This window comes from Schistocerca piceifrons, chromosome 4 (assembly GCF_021461385.2).
Source record: "Schistocerca piceifrons isolate TAMUIC-IGC-003096 chromosome 4, iqSchPice1.1, whole genome shotgun sequence".
Taxonomy (NCBI): domain Eukaryota; kingdom Metazoa; phylum Arthropoda; class Insecta; order Orthoptera; family Acrididae; genus Schistocerca; species Schistocerca piceifrons.
The window spans coordinates 500,749,001-500,773,257 of record NC_060141.1 but is presented as its reverse complement, the minus strand read 5'-3'; the positions used below and the strand labels follow the sequence as shown (position 1 = coordinate 500,773,257).

Genomic DNA, 24,257 nt, shown 5'->3' with positions numbered 1-24,257 from the left:
GTGGTTTATTAAGTTTTCAAATTTATACTGACTTTTTGATCACCCGGTATTTGTCGATCACAGTATTACTGCACTTGGGACTGAAGGAGCTTCGGTCAGCTTACTGCGAGTTTTTATCGTGATATTTCACGAGGACATGCTGAACCACTTGATGTGCACAACTGTTCTGGAAGCCTTTACAGTCCATTGCATTTTTTCTTAATCACCTCCGTACTTGTTTACTTTAACGTCACCATGTGTTTCCGATAACAGCCACGGGGAAGGGAAGTCCAGTAATATCGTGGTCGGAAGTACAGCTCTCAACGCTGGTCCCTCCTGTGAGTTCTCTGAATAAGCACCCTACATCAACTTGAACCTGCTTACGGGATTAATGTCTAGGATTTCCTCTGTAATTTTTATACCTCGTTGTTCCCTCAATTACCAAATTGACGACACTGGTTTCTCAAGATATGTGCTATTAACCGATCCTTTCTTTTAGTCCAGTTCTGCCATAAATTCCCTTTTCTTTAATTCGACGCAGTACCTACCCATTAGCTATCGATCTAACCATCTAATATTCAGGATTACTGAGCAATGCACACTTTTGCGTTTGGCAGAGGGTTCACATAACTACTTTAAGACTATTTATCGACCGTTCCACTCTCGAATAGCACGTGAGAGAAATAAACACCAGAACCTTTCTGTGCGAACTCTGACTTATCTTACTTCGTCACGATGGTCATTTATCCCTATGGTTGGGACTGAAAAGTACTGTATTCCGGCACTCGGAGGAGAAAAAAAAAGAGTTGTTCTTTTTCTTTTTTTACTTTTCCGATCTCTGTAAATCTTATCTGGTGAGGATCTCTTACCTCGCAGCAATACTTCAGAACAGAAGAGACAAGTGTAGATGGGTAGCGTCTTCAGGGTAATTCCATGAAAAGTGAAAGCTTTCTAATGTCTGAACACTTCCTGTTCCTTCCTTTAGTGGCACACCAACCGAGCTTGCATCATCAAAGCTTCGCTGTACATTGTTCATAATCAGGTCTCTCTCTTTATATTTTCATGTTTATACTTTAATGTCAGTTGAACAAAACATGCACCCGTTACCATGAAATGACCCTTTAGTAGATCTGTTGCACTTTCCAAGCGTTCTGCCGATAAGAGGATGTCTTTGTTCGTTTTCTTCATATCATTTGTAAAGGATGATTCGAATTTAAGTTGTTGGTAGTTATTTAGATGAATGATCAACCTCAAATTTGTTACATTTCTATGATAAATCGTCTAATCGCAATTTTAAGGAGTTTTCATTATTACTCATGTGGAAGACTTAACACTTTAGCTAGCTTAGGGTCAGTTGCTGCTTTTCGCACCATGCTGATATCTTGTCAGAATCATTTTGTAATTCATTGTAATATTATGACGACTTGAGTATACAGTAAACGATGGCGTTACCTGCAAACAGTCGCCGGCCGGGGTGGCCGCGCGGTTCTAGACGCTACAGTCTGGAACCGCGCGACTGCTACGGTCGCAGGTTCGAATCCTGCCTCGGGCATGGTTGTGTGTGATGTCCTTAGGTTAGTCAGTTTTAAGTAATCCTAAGTTCTAGGGGACTGATGACTTCAGAAGTTAAGTCCCATAGTGATCAGAGCCATTTGAACCATTTTGCAAACAGTCTAAGAGAATTGCTAAGATTTCCACACCTGCATTGTCTTCTAAATAAACATCAAAAAACAGCAGAGGGCTTACAACGCTGCCCCTGGGGGGAAGCTGCACAGAAGTACGGTTTCATTGGACGTTTGCCTGTGGATTGACTGTAGGCAGAGTGCAGCCTTCCTTTGTCGCGGCACCAGGTGGGGGCGGATGGCGTGCCCATCGGCCCCACCGCCTTTTACTCCCAGGGAAATCCCCGATACTCATTTGAGCGTGCTGGTGCAGCTGGAGTCCTAGCGGAAGGACTGTAACGAGGAAAAATTCCCGACTCTATCGGGGGTTGAAGCTGAACTTTCATCTCATTCACTATATGAGTTTCCATTAATACAAACTGTGACATTCCTAACGGAAAATCAAGACTAGAATTCCGGAGCACGACGGTTCAAATCCCCGTAGAGTCATTCATATCCGATGTCGTTCTAGTACACAACCGGCAGTCAGTCACTGGAGTCACAAGGGAAAAACAGAACCAACGGGTCACCAGTTTTCTCATCTTTCGCGCGGTCGTAGTACTTGCTTCGACGTAACAAGAGTTGGTCGAGTACGATGAGCTTCTCAAGCGTTTTGGAGAACTCTAGGTCCGAAGTTATACGTGCCTGTTGAATGGCATACACGAGCTCGGCCATAGCGCAGCGGTGTAGACGCCAGACTTGATGTCTGTGCGGTGCTGCGTTCCAGTCTCGTCTTTCGTTTTTCTCTTATCTTCCACCGACCACTCGTATGATTCTTCAGTTGATGTCGAAGATCCTGGTAACTGCTCCATTTCAAAACAACAGTAAACTTATCTTTGCAGATTTCAGTAACAAACGAGCGTCCTCAGGGTTATGAACTGTTGACTATCAACTCTGTTACTTCGGGTATGCAAATAAAGTGATCTGCAAACACGGTGAATAGGAAAGCAGGCCCATTCCACGAAAAAAGGATGCAACTGCTTTTTACTGATGCCCCAGAGGCAAAACAAATAAAGTGCACATTATTCGAAGCACGAGTTTCATCGCGTTAAGCGCACATGAACAAATCGATAAATAAGTCTTCATTTCAACACAATTCCTTGTTATATCTCAATTATACCTCACCTCGAATGTACTACTATCATCATCATTGTTATTTTTCGCCGCGCGGTATTAGCCGAGCGGTCTCAGGCGCAGCAGTCAAGGACCGTGAGGCTGATCCCGGCGAAGGTTCGAGTCCTCCCTCGGGCATGGGTGTGTGTGTGTGTGCGTGTGTGTGTGTGTGTGTGTGTGTGTGTGTGTGTGTGTGTTTTTGTCCTTAGGATAATTTAGGTTAAGTAGTGTGTAAGCTTAGGGACTAATGACCTTAGCAGTTAAGTCCCATCAGATTTCACACGCATTTGAATATTTTTTGTTATTTTTCCTTTCCGTAGAAACACGATTTGTCGTAGCAATACAAATATTTGATGAAGCAAAAAATAAAAAAAGTAAATGACGACATTCGGTCGTTTGCAGACAGACTTCTTAGCCTGGCGCCTTGCCGGTTGTGCTAAAACAGTTGCTCGACGGCTGGCGTTCTCGTGTAGTATTCAAAAGCCTCGTACAGTTCTGAACCTCGTTTTCTCTAAAACGCTGAGAAACGTATAATAAAAGAGCATTACTGTTATATCAAAGTACGTACTACAACCGTTTGAAAGATGAGCAAAATCGGCGATCCGTTGAATGTATGCTCCTGTTGTTAGTAACAACTTTTAAGCACCAAGAGCTTATGACCGCAGCTGTTAAAGTTGCAACGATCACATACGTCTAGCTATGAGGAAGGCACAAGCCCAAAAACACCACAAACATATTGACACATACACACAATTTTTATTTTTGTTTAGGACAATGGTAAACATTGGCCCAGAAATAAATTAGAATACTCCTGATCCCCTGGTTCTGACCAAGGTTTTCAGGAGGTTTTCCTTGATTATCAGGTGAATGCTGGAACTTAAAGTCGCCTCCGAAATATTCGCAACTAGGATCTAGTCTGCCTCCAACCTCCCCTTACCTGCCCTGCCGGGACATTGGCTGTAAAGAAACGGGACTACTTAACGGGATGGATCTCAAGAAGCCTGCTATGCTGCGTGGAGTATATAATGAAAAGTAAACAAAAAATGCTGGGGCAAAACTTAGATTTGCTATGAGAAACCTAAGGAAATGTAAATAACGAATGAAACAGGTTTCTTCCAAAACCACTACTAATTATTGGGTATTTTTCGTCTGTTTCGGTCGCCTACCTAGTCGGGTTCATAGAAGAGGTAGAAAAGATTCAAAAGGTAGCTGCACGATTCGTTACGGGTTTGTATAGCCAGCGTAACAGAGTGGAGATCACATACTGTTTGACAACAGTGTTAGCGGTCATTCAGGTCTCTCATAGGTTCAAAATGGCTCTGAGCACTATGGGACTTAACATCTGAGGTCATCAGTCCCCTAGAACTTAGAGCTACTTAAACCTAACTAACCTAAGGACATCACACACATCCACGCCCGAGGCAGGATTCGAACCTGCGACCGGAGCGGTCATGCGGCTCCGGACTGAAGCGCCTAGACCGCACGGCCACACCGGCCGGCTCATAGGTTCTGACTGCGGTGATACTAGATAGAGCAACCGCGTAATTCGAGCCGTGGAAAGGGCAAAAACTTAAGTCAAACTAACAGTGTGAGTTCTAAGGAAATGTAATTGGTGCAAGAAGGTCGTTTCTTCTTCGATCAGTTCTAGAGTGTGCCTGGGACCTTTAACTAATTGTATTCACGGAAGAGATCGAAAAGCTTGAAAGCAAAACCTGCGCGATTCTTCTTCTTTTAGCTAGCGTGTGTCACGAAAAGCGCTTATCGAACTGCTGTTTGAGACATTACAACAGGGAGGTCGTGCATCGCCACAGAATACCAAGTACCTGCGTTCCAAAATGAATCAACAAACATTTTTGCTGTGAGCAGACGCGATTCAAATTATCATTCTGCGGGCATCGCTGTCTAGTTTTTACTGTATTGTTATTAGCTGTTCGACGATGCGAAGCTAATTGTCCTTTCTATCTTTTAATCATATTAGGATAATATAAGGCACCATCCCCCCCATGAACCATGGACCTTGCCGTTGGTGGGGAGGCTTGCGTGCCTCAGCGATACAGATAACCGTACCGTAGGTGCAACCACAACGGAGGGGTATCTGTTGAGAGGCCAGACAAACGCGTGGTTCCTGAAGAGGGGCAGCAGCCTTTTCAGTAGTTGCAAGGGCAACAGTCTGGCCTTGTAACAATAACCAAAACGGCCTTGCTGTGCTGGTACTGCGAACGGCTGAAAGCAAGGGGAAACTACAGCCGTAATTTTTCCCGAGGGCATGCAGCTTTACTGTATGGTTAAATGATGATGGCGTCCTCTTGGGTAAAATATTCCGGAGGTAAAATAGTCCCCCATTCGGATCTCCGGGCGGGGACTACTCAAGAGGATGTCATTATCAGGAGAAAGAAAACTGGCGTTCTACGGATCGGAGCGTGGAATATCAGATCCCTTAATCGGGCAGGTAGGTTAGAAAATTTAAAAAGGGAAATGGATAGGTTGAAGTTAGATATAGTGGGAATTAGTGAAGTTCGGTGGCAGGAGGAACAAGACTTCTGGTCAGGTGACTACAGGGTTATAAACACAAAATCAAATAGGGGTAATGCAGGAGTAGGTTTAATAATGAATAGGAAAATAGAAATGCGGGTAAGCTACTACAAACAGCATAGTGAACGCATTATTGTAGCCAAGATAGATACGAAGCCCACACCTACTACAGTAGTACAAGTTTATATGCCAACTAGCTCTACAAATGATGAAGAAATAGATGAAATGTATGACGAGATAAAAGAAATTATTCAGATTGTGAAGGGAGACGAAAATTTAATAGTCATGGGTGACCGGAATTCGAGTGTAGGAAAAGGGAGAGAAGGAAACATAGTAGGTGAATATGGATTGGGGCTAAGAAATGAAAGAGGAAGCCGCCTGGTAGAATTTTGCACAGAGCATAACTTAATCATAGCTAACACTTGGTTCAAGAATCATGAAAGAAGGTTGTATACATGGAAGAACCCTGGAGATACTAAAAGGTATCAGACAGATTATATAATGGTAAGACAGAGATTTAGGAACCAGGTTTTAAATTGTAAGACATTTCCAGGGGCAGATTTGGACTCTGACCACAATCTATTGGTTATGACCTGTAGATTAAAACTGAAGAAACTGCAAAAAGGTGGGAATTTAAGGAGATGGGACCTAGATAAACTGAAAGAACCAGAGGTTGTACAGAGTTTCAGGGAGAGCATAAGGGAACAATTGACAGGAATGGGGGAAAGAAATACAGTCGAAGAAGAATGGGTAGCTTTGAGGGATGAAGTAGTGAAGGCAGCAGAGGATCAAGTAGGTAAAAAGACGAGGGCTAGTAGAAATCCTTGGGTAACAGAAGAAATATTGAATTTAATTCATGAAAGGAGAAAATATAAAAATGCAGTAAATGAAGCAGGCAAAAAGGAATACAAACGTCTCAAAAATGAGATCGACAGGAAGTGCAAAATGGCTACGCAGGGATGGCTAGAGGACAAATGTAAGGATGTAGAGGCTTATCTCACTAGGGGTAAGATAGATACTGCCTACAGGAAAATTAAAGAGACCTTTGGAGATAAGAGAACGACTTGTATGAATATCAAGAGCTCAGATGGAAACCCAGTTCTAAGCAAAGAAGGGAAAGCAGAAAGGTGGAAGGAGTATATAGAGGGTCTATACAAGGGCGATGTACTTGAGGACAATATTATGGAAATGGAAGAGGATGTAGATGAAGATGAAATGGGAGATATGATACTGCGTGAAGAGTTTGACAGAGCACTGAAAGACCTGAGTCGAAACAAGGCCCCCGGAGTAGACAACATTCCATTGGAACTACTGACGGCCTTGGGAGAGCCAGTCCTGACAAAACTCTACCATCTGGTGAGCAAGATGTATGAAACAGGCGAAATACCCTCAGACTTCAAGAAGAATATAATAATTCCAATCCCAAAGAAAGCAGGTGTTGACAGATGTGAAAATTACCGAACTATCAGTTTAATAAGTCACAGCTGCAAAATACTAACACAAATTCTTTACAGACGAATGGAAAAACTAGTAGAAGCCAACCTCGGGGAAGATCAGTTTGGATTCCGTAGAAACACTGGAACACGTGAGGCAATACTGACCTTACGACTTATCTTAGAAGAAAGATTAAGGAAAGGCAAACCTACGTTTCTAGCATTTGTAGACTTAGAGAAAGCTTTTGACAATGTTGACTGGAATACTCTCTTTCAAATTCTGAAGGTGGCAGGGGTAAAATACAGGGAGCGAAAGGCTATTTACAATTTGTACAGAAACCAGATGGCAGTTATAAGAGTCGAGGGACATGAAAGGGAAGCAGTGGTTGGGAAGGGAGTAAGACAGGGTTGTAGCCTCTCCCCGATGTTGTTCAATCTGTATATTGAGCAAGCAATAAAGGAAACAAAAGAAAAATTCGGAGTAGGTATTAAAATTCATGGAGAAGAAATAAAAACTTTGAGGTTCACCGATGACATTGTAATTCTGTCAGAGACAGCAAAGGACTTGGAGGAGCAGTTGAATGGCATGGACAGTGTCTTGAAAGGAGGATATAAGATGAACATCAACAAAAGCAAAACAAGGATAATGGAATGTAGTCTAATTAAGTCGGGTGATGCTGAGGGAATTAGATTAGGAAATGAGACACTTAAAGTAGTAAAGGAGTTCTGCTATTTGGGGAGCAAAATAACTGATGATGGAAGAAGTAGAGAGGATATAAAATGTAAACTGGCAATGGCAAGGAAAGCGTTTCTGAAGAAGAGAAATTTGTTAACATCGAGTATAGATTTAAGTGTCAGGAAGTCATTTCTGAAAGTATTTGTATGGAGTGTAGCCATGTATGGAAGTGAAACATGGACAATAAATAGTTTGGACAAGAAGAGAATAGAAGCTTTCGAAATGTGGTGCTACAGAAGAATGCTGAAGGTTAGATGGGTAGATCACATAACTAATGAGGAAGTATTGAATAGGATTGGGGAGAAGAGAAGTTTGTGGCACAACTTGACCAGAAGAAGGGATCGGTTGGTAGGACATGTTCTGAGGCATCAAGGGATCACCAATTTAGTATTGGAGGGCAGCGTGGAGGGTAAAAATCGTAGAGGGAGACCAAGAGATGAATACACTAAGCAGATTCAGAAGGATGTAGGTTGCAGTAGGTACTGGGAGATGAAAAAGCTTGCACAGGATAGAGTAGCATGGAGAGCTGCATCAAACCAGTCTCAGGACTGAAGAACACAACAACAACAACAACAACAAGGCACCATCTCTTTTAATCAGATTTGAACATCGTCACTATTGACAAAATCACTAGTCTGAAGACTGCCTTTGTAAACATCGACTAGAATTGAACAAACAAGAAACCTATTACTGCCTCAAACATACATATGGCACAATGCCGACGATGGCAAAATGAAACATACGGGCTATTACTGGCATTCTTTAATCTGCTCTTTTTGTGGTTTCTCCACTGTCTTGAAACCATGGAGCTGAACACACAGTGAGACAGTGTGTGTATTGTTCAATCTCTGAGATTCTTGCCAACATAGAAACCACAAAAATTGGAGACAAAAAACTGAACCGAGTACTAGCTAAGTTCCAGACAACAGGCAGTTGCATGAGCAACAGAATGTACTATTAAGAAACTCAATGGAATCTACTGATGGATAATGAAAGTGAAACTACACTGAAACGTGTATGGGTTAAAGAGAAGAACACGGTGTTTTCTCAATGCTCAACGCAGAATCCTTTTTCCAGAACAACCGATTTCAAAGGAAACATGGACACAAAAAGTGATTTAGATGAACATGTACAGGGTTGCAACGGTGCGTTCATTTCCTCTATTTGAACAAAAAAACTAGTTACACTTCCTTTATAGGCCGAAAGTTTGGCTGGTTGTCGTTATGCAAAGAATGAACACTGTGAAATACTGTAAGTTCGTAAAAAAAGCCAAATCCGGCGTTTTGGTGTGAGAAATCCAGTGAGAGTCATACACCAAACATAGACTGAGCTGACAGAGTAGGTCGGCAACGAGAGGGCAGCCGACTGTACGTTGCAAGCACGTAGACTGAATACGACACTGTCTGGTTGCTGCTACTACCATAACACGAAATGCTCAGCTTCCAGCTGTGGCCGGAGGCCAGACACTTGGCGATGTTGCTGCAATCGCAACTGAAGCATTAGGCGTAACGGATGTGATTCATTTCGTGCTGGGCAGGTACCGTAGTAACGTTCGACTTGCGGTGCAGGTCGGGCAGTTTCGTTCTCTCTCACACGTGGACCTCCTATCCCACAGCGCTAGTTTTTGCGTTGCTGGCGTGAGCAGTTTTTTCGTAGAACTGTCGCTCCGAGTCCTCGAAGCGATCACGGCGGAGCGGCAGCCCAGCCATTTAGGGAACAGCTTTAGTACATTACGGATAAGGTAGCTCAAGTACGCGTTTTAAGGCGCGGTTTTGTGCTGTCTGCGGAATCCGTACTGGCTTAGCGTCGCTTTGGAGGCAGCTTTGTCCCGCTCCGGATAGCGCGAGATCAGGCTACGGGACGTGACGTGGCGGAGGAGCCCATTGCGTTGTACTGGCTGCCTGCGGGGTTGGTGAGCAGCGCTATTTGGCGGAAGTCGTTCTAGCGAATGTGGCGTACGTTTCCTTGCACCTGTCCATCGCGTTTTCTCGACACGGACCAAGAAGTATACAGCGCTGCATCTTGTTCGGTACCCAAGCGTGGCTTCCCATACCAGACATAGGCGCTTTTCGAAGGCCCTTCCTATAAACAAATAAAATGACACTGATTAAAATGTTCACCAATAAAAAACCGAAGCGGAATTTTCGTCCAAAAATTATCTGTACTTTCTGCAGGCGACGTTTCTTACCCATAGAAAAGTAGATGCGGATTCTGCGGACGGGGTACGTGACAGTTTGTTACAGTCTCTGCCCTGTCTCCACCCTAACCTCCCCTAACCTCCCCCCAACCACCCACCCAAACATAACTTGCCAATCCCCTACTTTCAAAGTGTGACAGGTGTGCATGATTTTAATAATAGCAAGAATAATACTTATAGGGTGAACCAGAAACCCATCGACAAAAATCCTGAGTTGCTCAAGGATATTTCTGAGTTCAAAAATGGTTCAAATGTCTCTGAGCACTATGGGACTTAACATCTGAGGTTATCAGTCCCCTAGAACTTAGAACTACTTAAACCTAACTAACCTAAGGACATCACACACATCCACGTCCGACGCAGGATTCGAACCTGCGACCGTAGCGGTCGCGCAGTTCCAGCCTGTAGCGCCTAGAACCGCTCGGCCACCCCGGCCGGCGCAATAGGGAATATTTACGTCATAGCAAGAGTGGGAATATGGGTGTAAGAGAACTACAAACGTGATATGAGCACTGCTTTTGGCCAATAGCTGGACAAAATAACTTACCGATTTACAGCCCTCCTGAAAAGCGTATGACACTGCAATTCATACCGTCTGAAAGCAGAGGAGAAATTCAGCCTCTGTATGTTTGATTTTTCCGTGCCTATAAAACATACTGTCGCTACGTCTTAAAGGAAAGCCAGTTTCATCTAAGCTCCACGACGAACTGTTTAGTATTCGGTTGCATGCCATCACATTCCATCAGTTCTCATCAGCCTATTACACGACTATGCTTCTATATGCATTCTTTAAGAGTGGACACCTAGCTCAACGTCCTGCGCGGTTTCTAAATCCCAAGTAGTTGCCTTCGATCTCGATGGTCGAATCTTTGTGATCACTGTGGCGGGCCATTTTTCATTCGGTGCTCATGATGAAAGTTAATCGTTTGTTTTGAACATTTTCTGAATGTCGACAATGTCCATTTTGTGAAGAGATCACATAGAAGGTTGATTTCTGCACCTGCCGGACAGTCACTTTCTGTCGCCTTCCAGAGGCACATCGTGTATGATTAGCAGCTGACATTTTTCCTGATATAAGTCTTAACACAAAAGTTTCAAATGAGTTTTACTGAAGACTGAACTTGCGACCTCGCAGTCAAGGAGTTCCCTGTTTGTTTACATGCTACATTATTCTCCGAAGTTCGCCTTTGAAATTTGGAAAATGATATGAAAAAATACAAACGCTTGTACTAAAATATAGGGGGGGGGGGGGTGAGGGCAGGGGAGGACGTGATAAGTTCCACGAACCTATGCCATCCCCATCCCCTATGGATACGCTCTTTGAGAAAAGTCGCCCTGTATTACGCGTATAGTGGTGCAGCAACTTCCGATCACAAATCAAAATTGGCGTCGGAAATAGACGTGCGGCTCGGTAGATTGCAGCTGGTTTATTGAGGGAGCCTACACGGAGAATAGGGGGGTCGGTGGCGACCGTGCGGTGGACAGGCGCTGAGCAATGGCAGCGGAGTGTGCATATTCATGAGCCGGCCTCAGCAGGAAGCTGGCGCCGGAAAACTGCGGCCCAGAGCCGCTAGGCGCGAGCCGCCCCAAAACGCCCTCGCTGCGTTCCGGGCCCGGTTTTATTGATGTAGCAATCTGCACCGCAAGTGGCAGCCGCCCGCTCGCGCTGCAGTCGGCCGCATATAACTGACACACCACACCGCGCTACCACTCCACTGCCGCCGCTGTGAAATCCGGCCTCCTGCTGCTCTTCCATTAGCCGCGTGCCGCATATCAGTCCTCTTTCGTTCGCTGCTTCTGTGGCCGAACTCTCGAAAATGAATTGTTCCGTCAAATTCCTCCGTTACCTATTTCTCCAAAACATTTAGAATTCCTGTAAATCTACACACTGCACGGAGGGTACTCCGTCTACCAATATCACTTTTCCCTTTCTCTATTTCAGTCGCGAATGGTTCGCGAGAAGAATGATTGCTCGTAAACTTCTGTGTGGTCTCGCATCTCTCTAATTTTACCTTCGCGGTATTTTAACGAGATACACACTACTGGCCGTTAAAATTGCTACACCAAGAAGAAATGCAGATGATAAACGGGTATTCATTACTAAAACTGACATGTGATTACATTTTCATGCAATTTGGGTGCATAGATCCTGAGAAATCAGTACCCAAAACAACCACCTCTGGCCGTAATAACGGCCTTAATACGCCTGGGCATTGAGTCAAACAGAGCTTGGATGGCGTATACAGGTGCAGCTGCCCATGCAGCTTCAACACGATACCACAGTTCATCAAGAGTAGTGACTGGCGTATTGTGACGAGCCAGTTGCTCGGCCACCATTGATCAGACGTTTTCAATTGGTGAGAGATATGTAGAAAGTGCTGTCCAGGGCAGCGGTCGAACATTTTCTGTATCCAGAAAGGCCCCTACAGGATCTGCAACATGCGGTCCTGCACTATCCTGCTGAAATGCAGGGTTCCGCGGAGATCGAATGAAGGGTAGAGCCACGGATCGTAATACACCTGAAATGTAACGACCACTGTCCAAAGTGCCGTCAATGCGAACAAGAGGTGACCGAGACGTGTAACCAATGGCACCCCATACCATCACGCCGGGTGAGACGCCAGTATGGCGATGACGAATACACGCTTCCAATGTGCGTTCACCGTGATGTCGCCAAACACGGATGCGACCATCATGATGCTGTAAACAGAACCTGGATTCATCCGAAAAAATGACGTTTTGCCATTCGTGCACCCAGGTTCGTCGTTGAGTACACCATCGCAGGCGCTCCTGTCTGTGATGCAGCGTAAAGGGTAACCGCAGCCATGGTCTCCGAGCTGATAGTCCATACTGCTGCAAACGTCGTCGAGCTGTTCGTGCAGATGGTTGTTGTCTTGCAAACGTCCCCATCTGTTGACTCGGGAACCGAGACGTGGCTACACGAACCGTTGCAGCCATGCGGATAAGATGCCTGTCATCTCGACTGCTAGTGACACGAGGCCGTTGGTATCCATCACGGCATTCCGTATTACCCTCCTGAACTCACCGATTCCATATTCTGCTAACAGTCATTGGATTTCGACCAACGCGAGCAGCAATGTCGCGATACGATAAACCGCAATCGCGATAGGCTACAATCCGACCTTTATCAAAGTCGGAAACGTGATGGTACGCATTTCTGCTCCTTACACGAGGCATCACAACAACGTTTCACCAGGCAACGCCGGTTAACTGCTGTTTGTGTATGAGAAATGGGTTGGAAACTTTCCTCATGTCAGCACTTGGTAGGTGTCGCCACCGGCGCCAACCTTTGTGAATGCTCTGAAAAGCTAATCATTTGCATATCACAGCATGTTCTTCCTGTAGGTTAAATTTCGCGTCTGTAGCACGTCATCTTAGTAGTGTAGCAATTTTAATGGCCAGTAGTGTACGTAGGAGGAAGCAATATTTCGGTTGACCCTTTGAGAAATCTCTCTCGGAAATTTAATAGTAAACCAACCCGTAATGCAGAGTGCCACTTTCGTAGCACCTGTCATTGTATATGAATGAGCATCACAGTGACGCCTTCACGCTGATTAAATGAACCCTTAACGAAATGCGGTGCTCTTCTTTGCATCTTCTCTAATGCCTCCATCAACCTATTTGGTACAGATCCCAGCCTGAGGGGCAAGATTCAATAATTGATCGAACGAGAGCTTTGTAAGGTACCTCCTTTGTGGATGCACTACACTTTCTGAGGATTCTTCCAAACTAACTCATTCTGCCATCTGCTTTCGAATAACATCCTTCCTGTGAAATACAACTAGCTCTTTATTCACATGAAGTGCAGAGTGCTATTGACTAGGGATTTCAAATGGTTTCCGTATTTCTGGATTTCCGGAAGGTTTTCAACAGTGTACCACACAAGCGGTTTGTAGTGAAATTGCGTTCTTATGGAGTACCGTCTCAGTTATGTGACTGGATTTGTGATTTCCTGTCAGAGAAAAAAATGGCTCTGAGCACTATGGGACTTAACATCTATGGTCATCAGTCCTCTAGAACTCAGAACTATTTAAACCTAACTAACCTAAGGACATCACACACATCCATGCCCGAGGCAGGATTCGAACCTGCGACCGTAGCAGTCGCGCGGCTCTGGACTGAGCGCCTAGAACCGCTAGACCACCGCGGCCGGCCCTGTCAGAGAGGTCACAGATCGTAGTAATTGACGGAAACTCATCAAGTAAAACGGAAGTGATTTCTGGCGTTCCCCAAGGTAGTGTTATAGGCCCTTTGCTGTTACTTGTCTATATAAACGAGTTGGGAGACAATTTCAGCAGCCGTCTTCGGTTGTTTGCAGATGACGCTGTCGTTTATCGACTAATAAAGTCATCAGAAGATGAAAACAAACTGCAAAACGATTTAGAAGAAATATCTGAATGGTGTGAAAAGTGGCAATTGATCCTAAATAACGAAAAGTATGAGATCATCCACATGAGTGCTAAAAGGAATTCGTTGAATTTCGGCTACACGATAAATCAGTCTAACCTAAAAGCCGTAAATTCAACTAAATACCTTGGTATTACAATTACCAACAACTTAAATTGGAAGGAACACACAGAAAATGTTGTGGGGAAGGCTAACCAAAGACTGCGTTTTATTGGAAGGACACTTAGAAAATGTAACAGATCTACTAAGGAGACTGCCTACATTACGCTTGTCCTTCCTCTTTTAGAATACTGCTGCGCGGTGTGTGATCTTTAGCAGATAGATCTGACAGAGTACATCGAATAAGTTCAAAGAAGGGCAGCACGTTTTGTATCATCGCGAAATATGGGAGATAGTACCACAAACATGATACGTGAACTGGAGTGGCAATCATTGAAACAAAGGAGTTTTTCGTTGCGACGGTATCTTCTCATGAAATTTCAATCACCAGTTTTCTCCTCCGATTGCGAAAACATTCTGTTGGCACGCACCTACATAGGGAGAAATGATCATCACGATAAAATAAGAGAAATCAGGTAAAATAAGAGAAATCAGGGCTCGCACGGAAAAATTTAAGTGCTCGTTTTTCCTGCGTGCCGTTCGACAGTGGAACGGTAGAGAAACAGCTTGAGGGTGGTCCATTGAACCCTCTGCCAGGCAATTTATTGTGAATAGTAAACACGTAGATGTAGACTGACCTCCAACTATCTGAACACTGTAAACTCACCGGCCAACGTTAATGTGACACTGTACTCCTTCCCCATGCGCGTCTTTTCAGGGACGAATTCGGCACTGACTTCATTTTTATGGATGACATTGTGCAACCACATCAAACTCCACACGTGGAGGATCTCTTGGAATGAGAGAATATTCGGCGAATGGACCCGTCTGGCCGTTCGCCACGTGAGAAATGCGTTGGGGAGGACTATTGCAGGACGTCCACATGCACCCACAACCGTACACCTGTTGTGAACCGCGCTGGTGGAAGAGTGTAGCGCGCTGTCACAACTCCTGATCTTTATCGCCAGCATTGGAGTGTGCTGCAGACCATGTCTTACTGTCGGTAGTGATCACACACCCTTTTAAGAACTATGTCCCGCCTTCTGTAATGCCCAGAGGACCATCATAAATCGCGATGACTTCAGTATAATTATTGTCTTCGTATAAAAATGTCATTTCTGTTCGTCTCGTTGCATATTTCTTTCAGTTGCCTTCTCTACTGTACTCTACTGTATTGTAGCAATTCTTAATACGTAGAGACCAAGCTTCATCGACCTATCGACCTATATGTTACTTGGCAGTGGCACATGAAGAGAAAATATCTTTCGCTCTTTAAGTTTTGCACTCTTGTGGATTTTTCCTCAGAAAATGCGTCGGCGTAGTTGCCGTGCGGTGACGTCACGCCGCCCCTGCGAACGATTCCCTTGTGGAGCCTTCAAGCACTGCTAACGTCGTTACTCTCTCGCCTGCCTGCAGTTCCCGTGAGGCCTCTAACATGACTTCAGCGGGCATCGCAACACAGGAGAGCAGAGACCAAGCTGACAGTGGAGAGGGCTCCCATTATGCGTTTCGGTAAGCAACTCGAGCGCAACGCCTTACTTGCTCTCGCTGTAGAGACAGCACTTAACGGCCTAGATTAACTGGTAAGTAAAGTGTACATTCTTGCCGGCCGTTGTGGCCGTGCGGTTCTAGGCGCTTCAGTCTGGAACCGCGTGACCGCTACGGTCGCAGGTTCGAATCCTGCCTCGGGCATGGATGTGTGTGATGTCCTTAGGTTAGTTAGGTTTAATTAGTTCTAAATGGCTCTGAGCACTATGGGACTCAACTGCTGAGGTCGTAAGTCCCCTAGAACACAGAACTACTTAAACCTAACTCACCTAAGGACAACACACACATCCATGCCCGAGGCAGGATTCGAACCTGCGACCGTGGCGGTCGCGCGGTTCCAGACTGTAGCGCCAGAACCGCTCGGCCACCAGCGGCCGGCAATTAGTTCTAAGTTCTAGGCGACTGATGACCTCAGATGTTAAGTCGCTTAGTGCTCAGAGCCATTTGAACCATTTGTACATTCTTGATTGTCACAACAGAAGATACCCTCCCGCGTGATACTTGTGCTGTTTATATGTACTCTTCTATGAATGCGGAAATGAAACTGAGGCTAATGTCAACCACCTCGTCTTTCGCTATGTCTCTTTGAGAGTTCAACAAGAACAGCTAATATGATTTTAATGTTTATGATATGCAAGACACAGATTTAATATTTTCTTACTAGTTTAAAAATTGTACTGAAATACTCTGTTCTGTTACTTTACCAGTTCAACATCTTAAGATGTTGTAATTTTAGAAGGATATTCAGTAGCAAAGGAGACTTAAATTTTAATTAAAATTAACTTTATTAATGCGATTACAATAGCATAAACAGAGATAAGTTGTGTGAGAAAATGGAAAAGTTTGGAGAACCAGAGAAGATTACAAAATCAAACGTTCAAATGTGTGTGAAATCTTATGGGGCTTAACTGCTAAGGTCATCAGTCCCTAAGCTTACACACCACTTAACCTAAATTATCCTAAGGACAAACACACACACCCATGCCCGAGGGAGGACTCGAAGCTCCGCCGGAACCAGCCGCTCAGAGAAGAATGCAAATCTTGTAAAAGTTACACTGATGGGTTCGAAAGAGATAGTGAAAATGTAATAACATTCCACAGCTTTGTACTTAAAAACAGGAGTCAGGCAAGGAGATGGAACATCACGGCTCTCCTTCAATATTACGACAGGCGTTCAATAAGCAATGCAACAATTTTTTTTTTCTGGAAGTAGTTTGGTTCTATTAAGGTTTAGAATCCACTATATTATTCCATATTCTTTTGGCTACAAAACCCTGTTTTTCAACATAATCCCCGTAAAATGCGACGCCCTTGTGCCACCATACTGGGAGGGCCTGACCCTAAAATACTGGCAAGAAAGCTACTTAAAATGTCGAGAAAACAAAATTCACGAGGGTAAAAAGACATTACAAGAGAAAAACGCAAGAAACACTACAGATTGATAACCACGTGATTAAGAAGTGGATGAGTTTAAATATCTGGGGGTTGTGGTAAACAACAGAAATGATGAAGAAATGATTACGAGCGAGGATCAAAGCGACATCCAGGACGTCAATCACTCAAAAAATTGTCATCAAAAATTTTTTCAAAAGGAACAAAAATAAAGGAATGTAAAACAGTAATCACAGCAATGGTAGTATATGGAGAAAAGTAAAGTATACACAGACGAAGATAAAGGTTTTGGAAAATAAAATTCTGCGTAATATGTTTGGACCTATCTGTCAGGGAGGAGAAAGCCGAAGAAAAATTTTATGGAGGAATATAATGAACCAAATGTTGTTGGGGAAGCAAGACAAGCAGGCTGAAATGAGCCGGGTACGTCTATAGAAGAGAGGAGCGATCAAGATTGAGAGAAGTGCTAGAGAAGGAACCTGAAAGACGATGGCCTTCAGAGAGACCTAAAGTAATCTGGAGAAACCGGATGGCCAAGGATTTTCAGATACTTAGAGCAAAGGCAGAAGACGCCGAGGATAAAACGATGTGGAGAACGCTAATTGAGGAGTCCAAAAATCGACTGCTGTTTGCGAGGCCAGGTGAGTAAGTAAGCAGTGCAACTGCAGTAACCTGTAATGTTTTTATGGTCTCTTTACAACCGTCTAAACGCGAGGTGGCTGTATGGTTCTTTAATTTCCACTGTCCTTTTGTCAACTCTTTACTAACTTGTTAAGTAGAATAACTTGTTACTGTCGGTGTGCAGCTTACGTAAATGTGTGCACACAAAATGGTTGCAACGTCAGTGAAGAAACAATAAAAATAAATGAGATGAAATGATGACGCACGCGAATGGGGTGCGAGCGTTGATTGTTGTCAAAGTGCAGTTGAAATGCGCGATAAAGCCAAACGAATATGGGGAATTCCGTCGCATATGCGCTGCCTTTGTTTTGAGAATGGAAGCATACGCTCAGCGGGGCACCGGTTTTGCTCGTCTTTCGCAAGGTTGTAATATATAATTAGATGTAGCTAATGTTAGTCTAATATGGTTCGCTTTTGAAACGTTTTCGAGAAATCGGGGTTCAAAGTTTTATGACTGTTGAATACTAGACGAGAGCGGACATCGAGCAGTGGCTTCAGCGCAACCTGCTAAGGCGCTGTACTACAGATGTCCGTACTGCGTTCGAGTCACGCCATTTTCTTTTTCCTTATTTTCTACCAAACCCTTGTATAGCTACAATATATCAGATTTCTCCGGAAAGGAGTAATGATAATAATCCATTGGAACTTACGACAAAATTACCACCTTCTGCTGGCAAGGAACTGAGGGGACCATAAGCCAGGAGAAAGTTGTCGGAACCGAACACACGAAACTACTGAGCGACTTCTTATTTCAGACAGATTGGATTTTGGAACACGATACACCAGAAATTACAATTGTGGAGAAAAACAAAATATGAATGATGGACATTGCCACTTCAGGTTGTAGCAGAACCACCAAGAGAGAACTTGGAAAATCTTGCCAGACACTTGACAGTCGAACTACAGCAACTCTTGTGTTAACAGGTACAAGTGTTACACTGGTTCTCGGAGCAATGCCAAAAGATCCGAATGGAAATTTGAGAACCACTGGCACTGATAAAACATCCACCTGCCAAACACAAAATATCACATCACCGGGATCTGCACGTTTCAACCACCAGTACATTACGCTCTCTTAGAAGATTATGAAGTGTCCGACTAGCGATTAAATGCGAAATCCAGCATAATGACTTCGATTTCTGTGTTTACTGTTGTAATTCTAATAATGATTATCATTGCGGTCCATTCGTGAAATAATTATCATTTATTTATCGATACATTCAAGTGCATATCGCACTGAAGTCATACTTGGCTACAGACACACATGTTTTGAATAATGTACATTGTATCTGAGATATTCACGTAAATGTATCGATCATTTCATCACGTATCAGTCATTTCATCATGATTCACGATTATATCTCTGTCAATCTACAGGTACTCTACAGGCATCGGCCAACCTGACATGGGGCTATGCACCTCCCCGGTGCCTCTGGCCAACCACTTTCTGGTCCTTTCCCTTCTACTACCCCGTAGGTAGGAATGTTACTGGCCTTTAAACTAAAAAATACATATTTAGTAGCAACAGCGTTGAGCTGAAAGCTATACGTCAGTGCCCTTCTTAATACAGATTGCAACAACGGCGTTTTACATAGCTAGCAAGAACAGTGTTTTATCTCACTTAAACGCACGCTAAGGGTGAAGACTTTTCTCTTGGAAGTGGGGAGTAGTGTTCCAGCAGTTTTTCTCATATCCCATCTCAACGTTGCCTGTATGAATCCAATGACGTTGCTGTTCTCAGGAACTAGTATCATGCTTTCTGTATATGCCAAGATGCGCCATCTTGCGACTAACGTCCACTGCGGCACTTCACAACAGCCTCTAGGCGGTGTATGAAGTCACCTATTCAACCTGTGAACTAGAACTCCTACCCTGAGATTGCTGCCGTGCAGTTTTCAGTTCGCGAGTACATCTACATAGTTACTCTGCAATTCACACTTAAGTGCCTGGCAGAGGGTTCATCGAACCATTTTCATACTACTTCTCTACCATTCCACTTTCGAATGGCGCGTGGGGAAAAGGAACACCTAAATCTTTCCGTTCGAGCTCTGATTTATTTTATTTTATTATGAGTATCTGTTTTATTACGAGTATCTGTTTACCTCGTGTAACCTAACTGCTACTTTCTAGGCAGTGACCTGTTTTGTGTCTCTGGTTTCCTGTCTTCGAGTGTCCTCACTGGCTTCCTACAGCATCAAGCTTAACAATACTTCAGTCAGTAAGTCGGTAATATATGACGCCTTCCGCTATGGAAAAAAAAAATTGTTGACAATCACTTGGCTTGACTTTTACATACACGCATAAACATCAACATAAAACATTTGTTACATACACCACAATGAATATCATTATTACTATTGTTCCTCTCTAGAGAAACATGACGTGTTGCTACGATACAAAAGCTTGACGAAAGACAAAATAAATAAATAAATAAATAAATAAATAAAAGGAAAAATTGCGGGACTTGAATACAGTATGCGTAGCTTAGTAGTCTGCCGGCTTAGCGGCTGTTGCTCGAGGCTATTGTCTCGTATGGTACTCAAAAGGCTCACTGAACTTGCGAAATATAGCAAAAACGGTGACCCATTGGGTGTACGGTTCGCTTGTCTGCGGACAAAGTCGCACGCTTAGCTCTCCTGCAAGCTGCGGGACCGTGACGAGTATTGCTATCGCACCCACGGCCGCCCGCTGGCCTGACAAGAGCCGCCTAGTGAGCCCCGTGCAGCAGGGGCGGCTGGGACGCCGTGGCGTGTACAGACCGCCGGCGGCAGATCACAGCCCGTGGCACGGCAGCCGCAGCCGCCACTCGACAGCTAATCAATGTCGCCGCCTTACCACGGGACGACAGCACTGTCGTCTGCCCCGCCGTGACGTCACCTTTTGTGGCACGCCGACGCCAGTCGCCAGCCTGCACCCACACGAGGGTGGCCATTCCGCAAACGATACGAATGAGACCACCGAAACGGCACAGAAAAATTCAACAGCTGAACGGAATGTAGGTGCGTCATCACTCCATCACTCACGGGAACAGGAACTGCCGACGACAGAGAGATCGAAAATTTCAATGAAGCACGATGAATCAGAAAGATACCAAACGATCTACCCTGCCCGAGTAAAACTGTCATCACTGAATTCGTTATAGTTAGGGACGTTTCGGTAACACATTCGCTGCGATGTTTGGCAAGCCTATCAATACCAGGGCCTAAAACTGTATTCATACCGCAGTTACATCCGAAGAGAAAAATCGGAACCTATAGTACTGCAACATATCTATGTTTATTTCTAAGCTTTTCTTGAACACAGAATGCCTTATTTACAATACAAGCTGGGCAAAACGTATGCTATGTTTCCATCAAACAACTTAAGTATGGCCGGTCGCTGTGGCCGAGCGGTTCTAGGCGCTTCAGTCCGGAACCGCGCTGCTGCTACGGTCGCAAGTTCGAATCCTGCATCGGGCATGGATGAGTGTGATGTCCTTAGGTTTAAGTAGTTCTAAGTCTAGGGGACTGATGACCTCAGATGTTAATTCCCATAGTGCTTAGAGCCATTTGAATCATTTTTTTGAACTTAAGTATGAAAAATACAGACGAAAGAATTAAATGAGAAATGATACCACCGAAAACAAAATACAGGCTTCGGCATAATTTTAGGCCACACATACGTGTCATTACTACAGTGAATCACGACAATTTTTTAAGACAACAGAACCCACTTAAAATATCCTTTTTTAAACATACAAAAGCGCCCATTTTGAAAACAAGGCAAAAAGTGGAAATTTAGCTACGTTTGCATCAACCACATCCAGTATAAAATCAATATTCGAACCACTTTCCCTTGGTAGAAGGTTCATACTTAATATTACTGCTACATGTTGCTGAAATCTAACACGTTTATTATACAGTATGATCGAAGAGTCGCGCACATCAAAATAAACGTGCCTATAAACAGGAGTAGCTCTGAATTCGTCCGACGGCCACCGTAATATAGCACTTCAGGTGCTATTCACAACAAACGAAGACGCCAGTCGCACGACGTCTCTATTATTACACACTTCTTTGCTTGGTAAATATATCGTTTTCCCAAGAGCAACAACTTTTCATTGCTCGACAGTGTTTTGCCAGTTGTTCGTATGGACACCGTGTAGACGCACTTCGTCGGAAATTTCCAGACACCGCAGAGCCGAGCAGTCCAACAATAACGGATTAAACTCCTTTCCGGGAATGCGGGTTAGCGTCTAACAGGGAAGAAAACCACGCGACCGGCTGTTTTGATGGACGCTTAACAGGTTGAAGTGCGGCATGTGATGCTGCGTTCGCCTTCATAAAGTTTGAGAGGTCAGTCTGACCAACCATAGCTTTCGTATGACATTGCTCAGAAAGCATATCATGTTCGCAGAGTGCAAGAACTGAAGACAACGGAAAAGCAAAGCATCAAGCGTTCTGTACATAGTTGTTGATGTCCATGGAAACGCACGAATGGAAGGTGTTTTCTTCACTGATACATCAAGGTTTCACCTTTTGGCCACGTGAATATTCAAAACACATATACCGAAAATCCAGAAGTCTTTCATGAAAACACCTTGCACTGTCAGAAAATTTGAGCTTGGTGTGCCGTAACGCGTCGTCAGATAATCAGCTCTGCTGTGTACCAAGACATCATTACGCTGGTTATTTCGCTTCTTGCGGCTGAAGTGCGCAACTTTTGGATCACCCTGTGGAATGTGGAAGGTATATAATTTTTATTACGGCATTTTTATTTCCTTTTTACTACACACATACTGCTTACATTTTAATTCTCATTGAAACAGCAGCGAAAGAATACAATTTTCCTCAATATCATTAGACACTTACGACAGCGGTAGTCTGTTTCCAAACGCAGTTACAATCTCTCGAACAAAAATTTTTTTTTACAATCTCCATTCAAACAAGAACTGCCTTTTGAGTACTGCTCTTTGTTTTCCTTTGCGTTATTTCATAAAAGTAATTTTATTTGAAAGTCTATCCCTTGTGAACAGCTGCCGGAGTGTGTCAGTGATTTTTAGGCTACAGTTATTGCTGTGAAATACATTTCGGTGCAAAAGCCGCACGTAGTGGCCGCGCGGTTTGGGGCGCAATGTCACGGATTGCACGGCCCCTCCCGCCGGAGGTTCGAATCCTCCCTCGGGCATGTGTGTGTGTGTGTGTGTGTGTGTGTGTGTGTGTGTGTGTGTGTGTGTGTGTGTGTTGTTCGTAGCATAAGTTGGTTTGAGTAGTGTGTAAGTATAGGGACAGGTGACCTCGGCAGTTTGGTCCCTTAGGAATTCACACACATTTGAACATTTGGTGCAAAAAATTGTTCTGGGTTGTGGAATGTTTCCAGGAGAGAGAAAAAAACCATACCACATGTTACAGAGAAGATAGTACAATTCTGAAACAGGGGCAGAAGAATGCGTAAAATAACACTGAAATTTCAACCACAATGGTAGAGATAAATGAAATAAATAAAAAAGCGAGTACCAAAAACATTCACCTGTAAACAGTTTTTCTCAACTTCAATATCATAGGAATACGCGAAGGAAGATGGGCACACGGATAAACAGAAAAAGGTATAAGTGAACTGTGCCGTCGAGTTAAGACTAAACAAAGGAATCAACTTGGTACAGAGGAAAAGACATAACGACAAACTCTGCTGTGATATACCCATCGCAAAAGTCAGTTTTTGAGTTTCAAAGTGGTTGCGAAGCGACTCATAAAATATTGTAAAATTCACGAAGTGTCATGCGCGATCTTACTCCCATATTCGGCATTGAAATCAGCAGTGACTACTTTTCACCATAGAGTAAGTACAGTTAGATAATACATCATCATTCGTTGAAAAAATCCATCTCAAAACAGAGCAAAGATAAGAATGAACGAACTCCTCCTTAATGGTATTGTTCAGAAGACATCGTACTACATTCGATTCTTCATATAAACTCCGCAAGTCACTGCACAGTGGATGGCAGAGTGTGTTACGTATCCCATTATTGACGACTTTCTGTCATGCCCGTTCGCGTTTAGAGTGAGGAAAATCTGCCTCTGCAAACACCCTAGCTTCTCTTACATTAAATGTTAATAAAAAGAAGTGCAGCTTTATTTAAGGCACTTTTATTGCGACACAACCGGTTTCGCTGTAAATGAACATCTTCAGGTGACCACCAGTTCACCAACAGTTTTCCTAACTAGTTCCCACAAAGACTGTTGGTGCACTTTTTCTATCATATAAAAATGCTTTCTTAGAACGAAACCAGTTGTGCCATAATAAATCTATTTGGAATACAGACGTGGTGGTTTTCTTATAAACATTCCATTATTCAGCAGCGGAGCACAAAATGGTCAAGAGTATCTCTTATCTTGTTTCCATTTTCTATTCCCGTTGTCTAAATTTACTTAACAAAATTTCGCAGAAATAATGTTGCATTTCAAGCAAACATTAAAACT

General features: G+C 43.8%; 1 protein-coding gene and 1 long non-coding RNA gene across 2 annotated transcripts in view; one reads left to right on the top strand and one right to left on the bottom strand.

Moving 5' to 3' along the window:
• The window catches only part of LOC124795948 (multiple PDZ domain protein), a 1,551,599-nt gene that overhangs the window by 1,487,771 nt on the left and 39,571 nt on the right, over nucleotides 1–24,257 (bottom strand). The gene's annotated exons all lie outside the window — the stretch shown is intronic.
• The window catches only part of LOC124795503, a 122,592-nt gene that overhangs the window by 78,941 nt on the left and 19,394 nt on the right, over nucleotides 1–24,257 (top strand). Inside the window, exon 2 of the long non-coding RNA XR_007016707.1 lies at nucleotides 15,484–15,690. This is a non-coding gene — a long non-coding RNA (uncharacterized LOC124795503). The remainder of the gene's footprint in view (nucleotides 1–15,483; nucleotides 15,691–24,257) is intronic.